Below are 9,272 nucleotides of genomic sequence, written 5' to 3'. Positions count from 1 at the left end.
GCTGACCTCTCGACTGTCACTGGTCCAGACTCCGCTGCTGCCATGGCTGCTGCCTCTTCTGCTTAGGGGGAGCCCCCCCCCCCTTCCACCGGGAAAAAGGGCCAGGGGAACAAGAAGGGCAAAGGCCCTGCCCGGAAAGCAAAACCTCCTGTGGGCGGGGCCACCCTCCCCGCCACGGCCCTGCCACCTGCCACAGCCCCTCCTTCCTCTGCCATTCCTTCCACTAGCTCTGGGCGTGCTCCATCCCAGGCCCCCAGAGCGCACGCCCAGGTGGCCACCGCCCCTCCATGCGCCACCACACCATCCGCTCCAACAGCTGCCTCCAGTACCATCTCTGGCAGCCGGGGTCCCTTCCCCTCGCTGACCAGGAGGCATGGCGTCCGCTGCCTCATGGTGCCCACCTCGCCCCACGTCAAAACTTACGTGCAGGCGTTGGCACCGGTGGTGGGGCCCATGGCCGTCGTGGCGGCCTCCAAAATGTATGGGAAGGTCATGTTCTTCCTGGCATCAGAGGCCACTGCTCAGGAGGCGGTGGAGAAGGGCCTGGCGGTGGGGGGTGTGTCGTCCCCCTAGACCCCCTGGAGGACCTGGGCGTATGGGTGGTGCTGACCTCCGTCCCACCCTTCGTCCCCAACGCTGCTCTGTTGCCTGCCCTCTCCACCCTGGGGAAGCCCATCTCGGTCATCAGCCCTCTCCCACTGTGCTGTAAGGACCCAGCCCTCAGTCACGTTCTATCCTTCCGCCGGCTGGTGCAAATCCAACTGCCGCTGGCGGCACGTGATGGGGTGGGGCTTGAGCCCTACCAGGGGGCCCACTACCGGATCCACTACACGACAGGGGAGGCCCGGTGTTTCCTCTGCTGGGCGATGGGGCACGTCCAGAGGGACTGCCCCCTGGCCCGGCATGGAGGGGTGCCCGAGACCCCCAGGAGGGGGCCGGCCCTGTCATCGCCGGCGACCTTAGTGGCCCGGCTACCAATGCTGCCCCTCCATCTGCTGCCGTTGCCCCCTCTTGGGCCGCGGGGACAGCCCCCTCACCGCACCCAGAGGAGCGGGCGGGTCTCGCTTCAGTCAGCTACAGTTCGGTGGGGCCCATGGAGGAGAGGATGGTGAGATTATTGCCGGCCAAGGGAGAGGGCCCGCCCCAGGGGGAGGTTTCCCTCCCCCCACACTGTCCCGCCCTTGCTGCCCCGAGCTCCAGAACCATCACTCTTGCCCCCTGGCCCTGCCCCTGCTGACTGGCCCTCCACCTCCACCTTGAAGGGCTCAGTGCCTGTCCAGGGGAAGTGCAGTCCTCGCAAATCACGGGCTCCATCCCTCCCCTCTGAAGAGGAGGGAGAGGAGGCCCCCCCCGAAAGATGCTGTGGGGGGCTGATGTTGCTGCACTGTCCACCGTGCCCCCGGAAGGAGCCCAGCAGGAGGCGCTGGCCATGGAAGCCAGGGCAGCAGATGGGGGTGGTAGCGCCCCCCTTGCGGAACTCCCCCCCCCCAAAGAGGCCTCTGCAGGAGTTCCCCCGGCCCCTTTGCCACCTGTGCCCCCTGCCGCTGCTGATGCTGGGGCAATTGTTTCCCAGCTTACTGGCGGGGAGGACTCTGGGGCCGCGGGCACTGATTTTACCTTTATATTTGAGGAGATTGAGGCCCTGGGTCTGACCCTGGTCACCCAGGGGGAGGACGACCCCTTACCAGCGGGCTTTGATCTGGGCGGCAGCTTAGTCCCACTGCCCCCTTCTCCTCCCTCCCCCCTACCCTAGGCTGCCACCCCTGCTCTGGTCCTCGGGGCATCCCTGGCCCTACCCGTCTACCTGGCCGCAGATGGCATCTCAACTGAGGCCGCAGAACGCCTCGGGGCGAAAGCCGATGCTGAGCGACTGGGCCCCGAGCCTGCAGGCACACCCTCCACCTCCCAGACGGAGCAGCTAGCCTCCCCTCCGGAGGGGGGGCCCATTGAAGACTCCATCATGCCTGATGCCGTGGTTGCGGGCGACGCGCTTGTCGCAACTCCCATTCCCAGCGTTGGTAAAGGCCCCCCTCCCGCCCCTGTCCCCTCGGCCCCAAACCCCGATCGAGAGGAGCTGCACCGCGGCACCTCAGCTGCTGGGAACTGAAAACCCACCTTTGTTCCCGCTCCCGCCCCATCCCAGCCTCTGATCCTGCTCCCACCCCTTCGCCTGCCCTAGTCCCTGATCCTGCTCCGGCCCCAATCCCTGCCCCGATCCCGCTCCTGGCCCCACTCCTGGCCCCAATGCATGGACCGCCCCTCTCCCCTCCACTTCCCATGCTGTTGCCCCTCCCAAGGTTGTCTCGTTTCCGCTGCCCATGGGCATCCCGCAGGGGGCAGTTTTCGTGTATCCCTTTCCTGACATTGTAGGGGCTGCACTACTCCCTACGCCACCACCTCCCATGCCAGGGATGGGGATGGGTTACGCAGTGCAGCCGCGCCAGGGCTTGGCCCCTTGTTTGCCCATCTCCACAGGCCATGAGGACCTCTCAGGGTCCCCACTGGAGGACGGTGGCGGGTTTGCTACCGCATCCCCCTCTGCTCTGAGGGATGAGCTGCACCACTTCCTAGTGGACACCCGTGGCTTATAGGGCAAAGTGCAGCTTGCTCTCCAGCACTGGAGGGACTTCCATCCTTTCCTCCGGGCCATGAAGGCCCTTTTAGGGGAAGGGAAGGGAGAGGGACCCAGAGGCAGGACATCGCGGCCTACAAGCGACCCGCACTTTTCGTGACTCCCTGCTGAGCTACGGGGTCAAAACCGGCTTGTTGCGGGGCCCACAGAGGGACGTTGACTGCCCTGCCCATGAGGATCCACCCCAGCCCTCTGTATGAAAGTAACCACCTTTGCCACCTTAAACACCCAGGGCTGTAGAGTGGGTCTCCAAAGGAGCCTGGTGCTCTCCTTCCTTCGGGAAGGTGGGTACTCTGTGATCTTCCTGCAGGAGACACACACGGCTTCAGCCGTCGAGGCTAGCTGGCGGCTGGAATGGGGGGATGGGGTTTATTTCAGCCACCTCAATGCCCATTTGGCTGGGGTGACCACCCTGTTCTCCTCCAAGCTACGGCCCAAGGTGCTGGGGGTCGCCAAGGTAGTGCCAGGCTGCCTGCTGCACGTCCAGGCCTGTGTGGAGAGGCTGGCGTAGAACTTGGTCAATGTCTAAGCCCCGAACGCGGGCCCGGAATGGGTGTGTTTCTTTCAGTAGGCGTCGGCCTTCCTTGGCACCCTGGATCCCCACAAGTGCCTGGTCCTGGGCGGGGACTTCAAGACCACCCTCGAGGACTGGGACCGCTCAGGATTCGAGAGTTCCCCGGCTGCCGCGGGTGTCCTCAGGGAGATTGTGGACCATCACTCTCTGATGGAAGTCTGGTGTGACCACCACCCAGATGACGATAGCACCTTTACCTATGTCCGGGTGGAGGACGATCGGTCGCGCCACTGCCGGTTGGACCATATTTATTTGTCACGTTTCCATCTGGCACGGGCCCATGCCTCTGGCATCCGGCCGGCCCCGTTCTTGGATCACCACTTGGTGACCGTGATGGCCTCTCTCAGCTCAGAGAGGCTGGGGCCGGCCTATTGGCATTTTAATAACAGCTTGCTGGAGGATGTGGGCTTCGTGGCGTCCTTCCGGGAGTTCTGGCTGGCCTGGTGGAGGCAGCGGCATGCCTTTCCCTCAGCAAGGCGGTGGTGGGATGTGGAGAAGGTGTGTGCACGGCTCTTCTGCCGAGACTAGTCCCAGGGCGCCAGCCAGCGGAGGGATGCATTGATAGGGCTGTTGGAGCGGGAGGTCTTAGAGCTAGAGAGGCATCTGGCCTCTGGCACCGAGGATCCACCCATCTGCGCAGCATAGTGGGAGGAGCTCCAGGCCCTGGAGGACCATCGGGCCCGGGGTGCCTTCGTTCAATCCCGCATTCACCTCCTTCAGGACAGGAGATGGATCATGGCTCCCGCTTCTTCTATGCCCTGGAGAAAAAGAGGAAAAGTGTGGAAGGGCCAGGGCCTTCTACGCCAGCCTCTTCTCCCCCGATCCGACCGACGCTGAAGCCTGCAAGGTGCTCTGGATCGAACTCCCGACGGTCAGTGCGGGCGACTGAGACAGGCTGGAGCTGCCTCTCTCTCTGGCCGAGCTCTCGGAAGCCCTCCGTCTCATGCCCACCAACAAATCCCTGGGCATGGACGGGCTGACCATGGAGTTCTACCGCGTGGTCTGGGATGTCCTTGGTGCAGACCTCATCATCATTTGGCTGAGTCCTTGAAAAGCGGGGTCCTCCCTCTATGCCGAAGAAGGGGGACTGTAGTGGGGTGGTCACCCCGCTCTAGCCCTGAAGGGGTTAAAGCAGCCCTGGAAAGGGCTGTGGCTGGGAACAGCTAGGCTGATTGGGGGAAGCAGCCACAGCTGGGGCCATGCCCCAATCAGGCCACAGCTGGCCCTTATAAGAGGGCTGAGGGCCAGCAGCTGAAGGAGTCTCACTCTAGCTTGGGAGTGGGAAGGGCTAGCTGCCTGAGAGTGAGGTACCTGAAGTGGAGCAGTGCTGGGCAAGGGCAGAGGGAGCTGGGGAGCTCCAGCCTGGTAAAACCCCAGGCTGCAGGCCTTGCTAAAGGCCTACAAAGGTACTGGGGCTGCAGAGGGGCAGCCCAGATACAGGCAAAGGCAGCAGGTCCTACCCCCTTGCCAATGATGAGTGGCTATTACACTACAGTCTGCCCCAGTGAAGGGGGCTAGCTGATGACTGGCAGTAGCCACTGAAGCAAGGTGGGTCTAGAGGGTTGGGTTCCCTGGGAGGGGAGACCCAGAGTTGGGGTCCTGCTGGGGCAGAACCCCAGGGAAAAAGGCACTGGGGTCCAGGAGGGATACGGGGCCAGTGGCAGGTGAGACACCTGCGTGCAGAGGGTGCTCCAGTGCTGGTGAAGAGCTTATTCCCTGGATGACCAGCAGGAAGTGCCGCACCAGTGAGTCTCGCCTCACTACAGGGACCTCTGCGACCTACAGAACTGGCATCCTATCTCACTCCTCAGCACGGACTACAAGGTTGTAGCGAAGGCCATATTGCTGCTGCCTGGGTCTGTGCTGGCGGACGTGGTCCGTCCCGACCAGATCTACACCATCTCGGACTTGACCATCTTTCACAATCTATACTTGGTCCAGGACCTCTTGGAGCTGGGGATGGTCTGTCGTTCACCCTCCTGTCCCTGGACCAGGAGAAGGCGTTCGACAGGATGGACCATGGGTATCTCCTGGGCACTCTAAAGGCGTTTGGCTTTGGGCCCCAGTTCGTGGGCTTTCTCCAGGTGCTGTACGCTGACGTGGAGTGTCTGGTCAGGCTCAACTGGACCCTGACCGAACCGGTCAGCTTCGGGCAGGGAGTACGGCAGGGGTGCCCCCTCTTGGGCCAGCTGTACACTCTGGCGATTGAGCCCTTCCTCTGCCAGAGGATGTTGGGGTTGCTGCTTTGGGAGTTGCAGCTGCGGCTGGTCCTGTCGGCATTGCTCCTTGTGGTCCAGGACCTGGGCGACCTGGTGCTGGTGGAGGTTTGTCAGGCCGTTTACTCGGCGGCCTCCTCCGCCCAGGTCAACTCGGTCAAGAGCTCTGGCCTGGAACAGATGGCAGGCGAGCTCCCTCCCACCCGTGCTTCAAGCCATCCAGTGGAGCAGGGGTCCACTGTTCTATCTTGGCATTTACCTTTCCGCCACACATCCTTCTCCGCCAGAGAACTGGCAGGTTTTGGAGGCCAGGATGGGTTAGCGGCTGCAGAGATGGATAGGACTGCTCCAGTGTCTCTCCCCGCAAGGGAGAGCACTGGTGCTGAACCAGCTAGTCCTGTCCATGCTCTGGCACCGGCTCAACACCCTGAGCCCGGCCCCGAGGATCCTGGCCAGGCTCCAGAGGACAGCCCTGGAGTTTTTTCTGGCCAGGACTGCACTGGGTCTCTGCAAGGGTCCTGAGTCTTCCCCTGAAGGAGGAAGGACAGGACCTGGTCTGCCTTTGAAGCCAGGTCCATGTCTTCTGCCTCCAGGCCCTGCAGAGACTCCTTTATGGCGCAGATAGTCCAGCGTGGAGCACGCTGGTGCACACCTTCCTTCGCCGCCTCCAAAGGCTCTGATATGACCAGCAGCTTTTCTTTTTTCCTCCACCTGAGGGGTCTTCTGCGAGACCTCTCAGAGCTGACAGTCTTCTACCAGGACCTCCTCCAGACCTGGAAGCTCTCTTCAACGACCAGGTCCATTGTGGCCACCGAGGGGGTGGACCTCCTCGAGGAGCCCCTGCTACACAACCCCAATCTACGTGTGCAGGTAGCAGAGTCTCCCTCGGTGCACCGGAGGTTGGCCCTGGCAGAAACCACCAGGGTTGGAGACCTCCTGGACTATGACGGGGGGGATCTGGGTGGATCCCCATGCACTCGGTTGGCGCATGGGGCTCTCCACGCTTCCGACCCCCCTGCGCATACTCCTTGTCCCCCACTTCTCTCATCTTCTTGCGGCGGGCCCTGCAAGAGGGTGATCCCTGCCCAGCCCTCAACCCAGGCCCTCCGGACCTTTTTATTGGGCCCCTGTTCTATGAGCCCCTTCCCCCCCCCCCCCCCAGGCTTTCCCGCTCCCATATTTTGAGCCGTCTGTGTGCACCCTGCAGCCGGTTCGCCTCTGAACCGCGCCCAGGGACAAACTGTACACATTTGTGCTCCACACGTTGCATTTCCTAACCCTCATGTCCCGCCCCAACACCAAATGGCGGCACTACTTACCACCTGTGGAGGGTGAGGAGCCCCTGTGGGCCAGTATCTATTCCACCCTGGTCCCATGACCCACTGGGGATATTGGTTGGTGGCTCCTTCAGTGGGGAGATTCCTGAAGGGGAGTTACATGATCACACAGATGGGCAGGGCCAATGCACTTTGCAGCAGTGGCTTGTGCAGGTGACAGGCCATGACCTTCCACAGCATGTGAAGGCTTGGTCCCATGAGCAGGTGTGGGGAGCTGCTGGAGTGGAAGTGGGGAGCAGGTCTGCAGGGGGCCCAGCATTCTGCATCGCTATGTGGGCATGGTGCATGCCACTGGCGAGGGCAGAGGTATTTTAATGTGTATCTCTTGGAGGGGCTCAGCAGCCGAGTCACCACAAAGGCACAGAAAGCATGGTGCCTCCCTCTGTGGGCTGGCATAGTCCATAAAGACTGTTCCTCAATCAATGACAGGGTTAGCATGTTGAAGGATGTGCTGGAGCACAGGGAAAATGGGCCAACTGCAATGAAACAATTGTCTGCAACAAATGATTGGAGCAGCTCTAATAGCAGCTGTGCTGACATGGGCTGCAGCCAGGGGAATGGAATGCATCATGTTTGTATCGTGAAATGTCTTGTGTGTTTTGGAAGAGCTGGGCCAAATGTGGGCCAATGTGTGTGGCCCTAGGGTAAGTAGGTAGAAGTCACCCAGTGTCCCTGTGCCCTGTTTCTGGAGTTCTTCCTTCAGTTGTGGTTCATCTGTGACCTAACCCTGCCCTGGGGGAATCACTGGGCTGTTGGCTGCCTGTAAGTGTTGCTAGGGCCCTTGTGCTGAGTGGCTCTACTGGTGTTGGATCAGGAATCGTTTTGGTCCCTGCGATGTGCACGCCCCGGTAATGCTGGCTGTACCCCCTGGGAGCAGGTGATGGGAAAGCCACATCCAAGGCAGAGGCACAGGCTACTAGATCATATTTATGCACGGCCAGGCAAGCCATTGCCCCACTATGCCCACAACCCTGTCTGCTCTTCCCCCTGGGCACGCTTACAGATGGGACCAACAGAGCCACTCTCTTGGTTAGCACACAGTGGGATGCTCCCTAGGCTGTAGAAGTGATGCACGGGGCACCCACCACACTCTTCTGGCATGTAACTACTGTGGGAAAGCTAGGTCGAAGCAGAGTGCCTTCCAGATGTTCTGGGGAAGACAGGCTTCTGGCCAGTTTGGTCCCTGTTCCAGATTCATGGACCAACTGCCATGAGAGCGCCATCTCCAACACTTTCTGGACTCACCCATGTGGGTGGCAATGGGCAGTGAAATGTAGCAGTCATGGAGACTGAGCTTGTAAGTGTAAGCAGAGTCAGGATGAGCTCTACTCTGACATCTGGTGGTGAGTCATGGTGGGTTGTGGAAAAGAACTTCAGGGGCTGATCTCATTTGCATAGGCACACCCACCCTGCCTAGATGGTCACTTTGGCTGCTGTAGGAGCCCCAGTTTCTCTGTTATTGGGGCAGGAATAAACAGTTATTATCCTGATTATGTGAATCAAGGACACAGGAACTGTACTTGGCCTTTTGTTATGATGAAGGGACTCACCATCAACTAAGCAGCACTCGCTAGGCAAGGGTCATGGGTTCCAAAAGCCAGTGAAGGGGGAGAGTTTGGGGACAGGTATTAATACCTGGTGGTATGGGCCCCCTGTTGAGGGCCTTACATGCTAATTGTACTTCCTCCTCTCTCCACTGTGGAATAGCAGAGCTAATTTTGATTCCATTAGAAGTATAGTTACAGGCTGTTGAGCTGAATTCACTTTGGGCTAAGGGTGCACCAGCACTGAGGCTCCCCTACTACAAGCTGAAATCACAAAAGAGCTAAACTTACTGAGAGCTGAAATCACTGAGTGTTGTGTAAAGTAGTGGGGGAGCCTGAAGATATATGGCGGAGCAGTTTGTGGGACGGCGAGCAGAGCAGCTGGTGGAGCGGAGCCCTATGGAGAGGTGGGGCCATCAGCTTTGGACCATGTAAGGTGCCCCCCCCCCATCTCCACCCAGGTTGGGAGGTAAAACTCTGCAGATAAACTTTTGAACTCTGGGGCTGCCCTGACCAGGGACAGAGACTTTTGGGTCGTTGGACTTCTGGAACTTTGGGTGATTTTTGGGTTGCTGGACTCAAGAACCAAAGGGAAAGGACAGGCCCCAATTTGCTTGGGGGTGGGTTTTTTGCTCATGGGTTGTGTTATGAATCCTGGTGATGGTGTTTCCCCAACATAATGCCACATTGTTTCTCTCTGTTATTAAAAGGCTTTTTGTTTCGCAAGCACATAGTCTGAGTGTGAGGGGAAGTATTGCCTCTTGGAGGCGCCCAGTGGGGGTGATATATATTTGTCCCAGGTCACTGGTGGGAGCTTGAGCCGGTTTTGCATTGTCTTATTGGAATGGAACCCCTAGATACTGAACCCGGCCCTTGTTGCTGCCAACTCTGACAGGCAGAAGGGTTACATAAGGATAAAGCTTTTTCCTGTAGCCATATTGTAAGGTGTAAGGCCTTTGTCTGCCGCCA

Source organism: Natator depressus, chromosome 8, assembly GCF_965152275.1.
Source record: "Natator depressus isolate rNatDep1 chromosome 8, rNatDep2.hap1, whole genome shotgun sequence".
Classification (NCBI taxonomy): Eukaryota; Metazoa; Chordata; order Testudines; family Cheloniidae; genus Natator; species Natator depressus.
Note: the sequence above shows the minus strand (reverse complement) of the source record.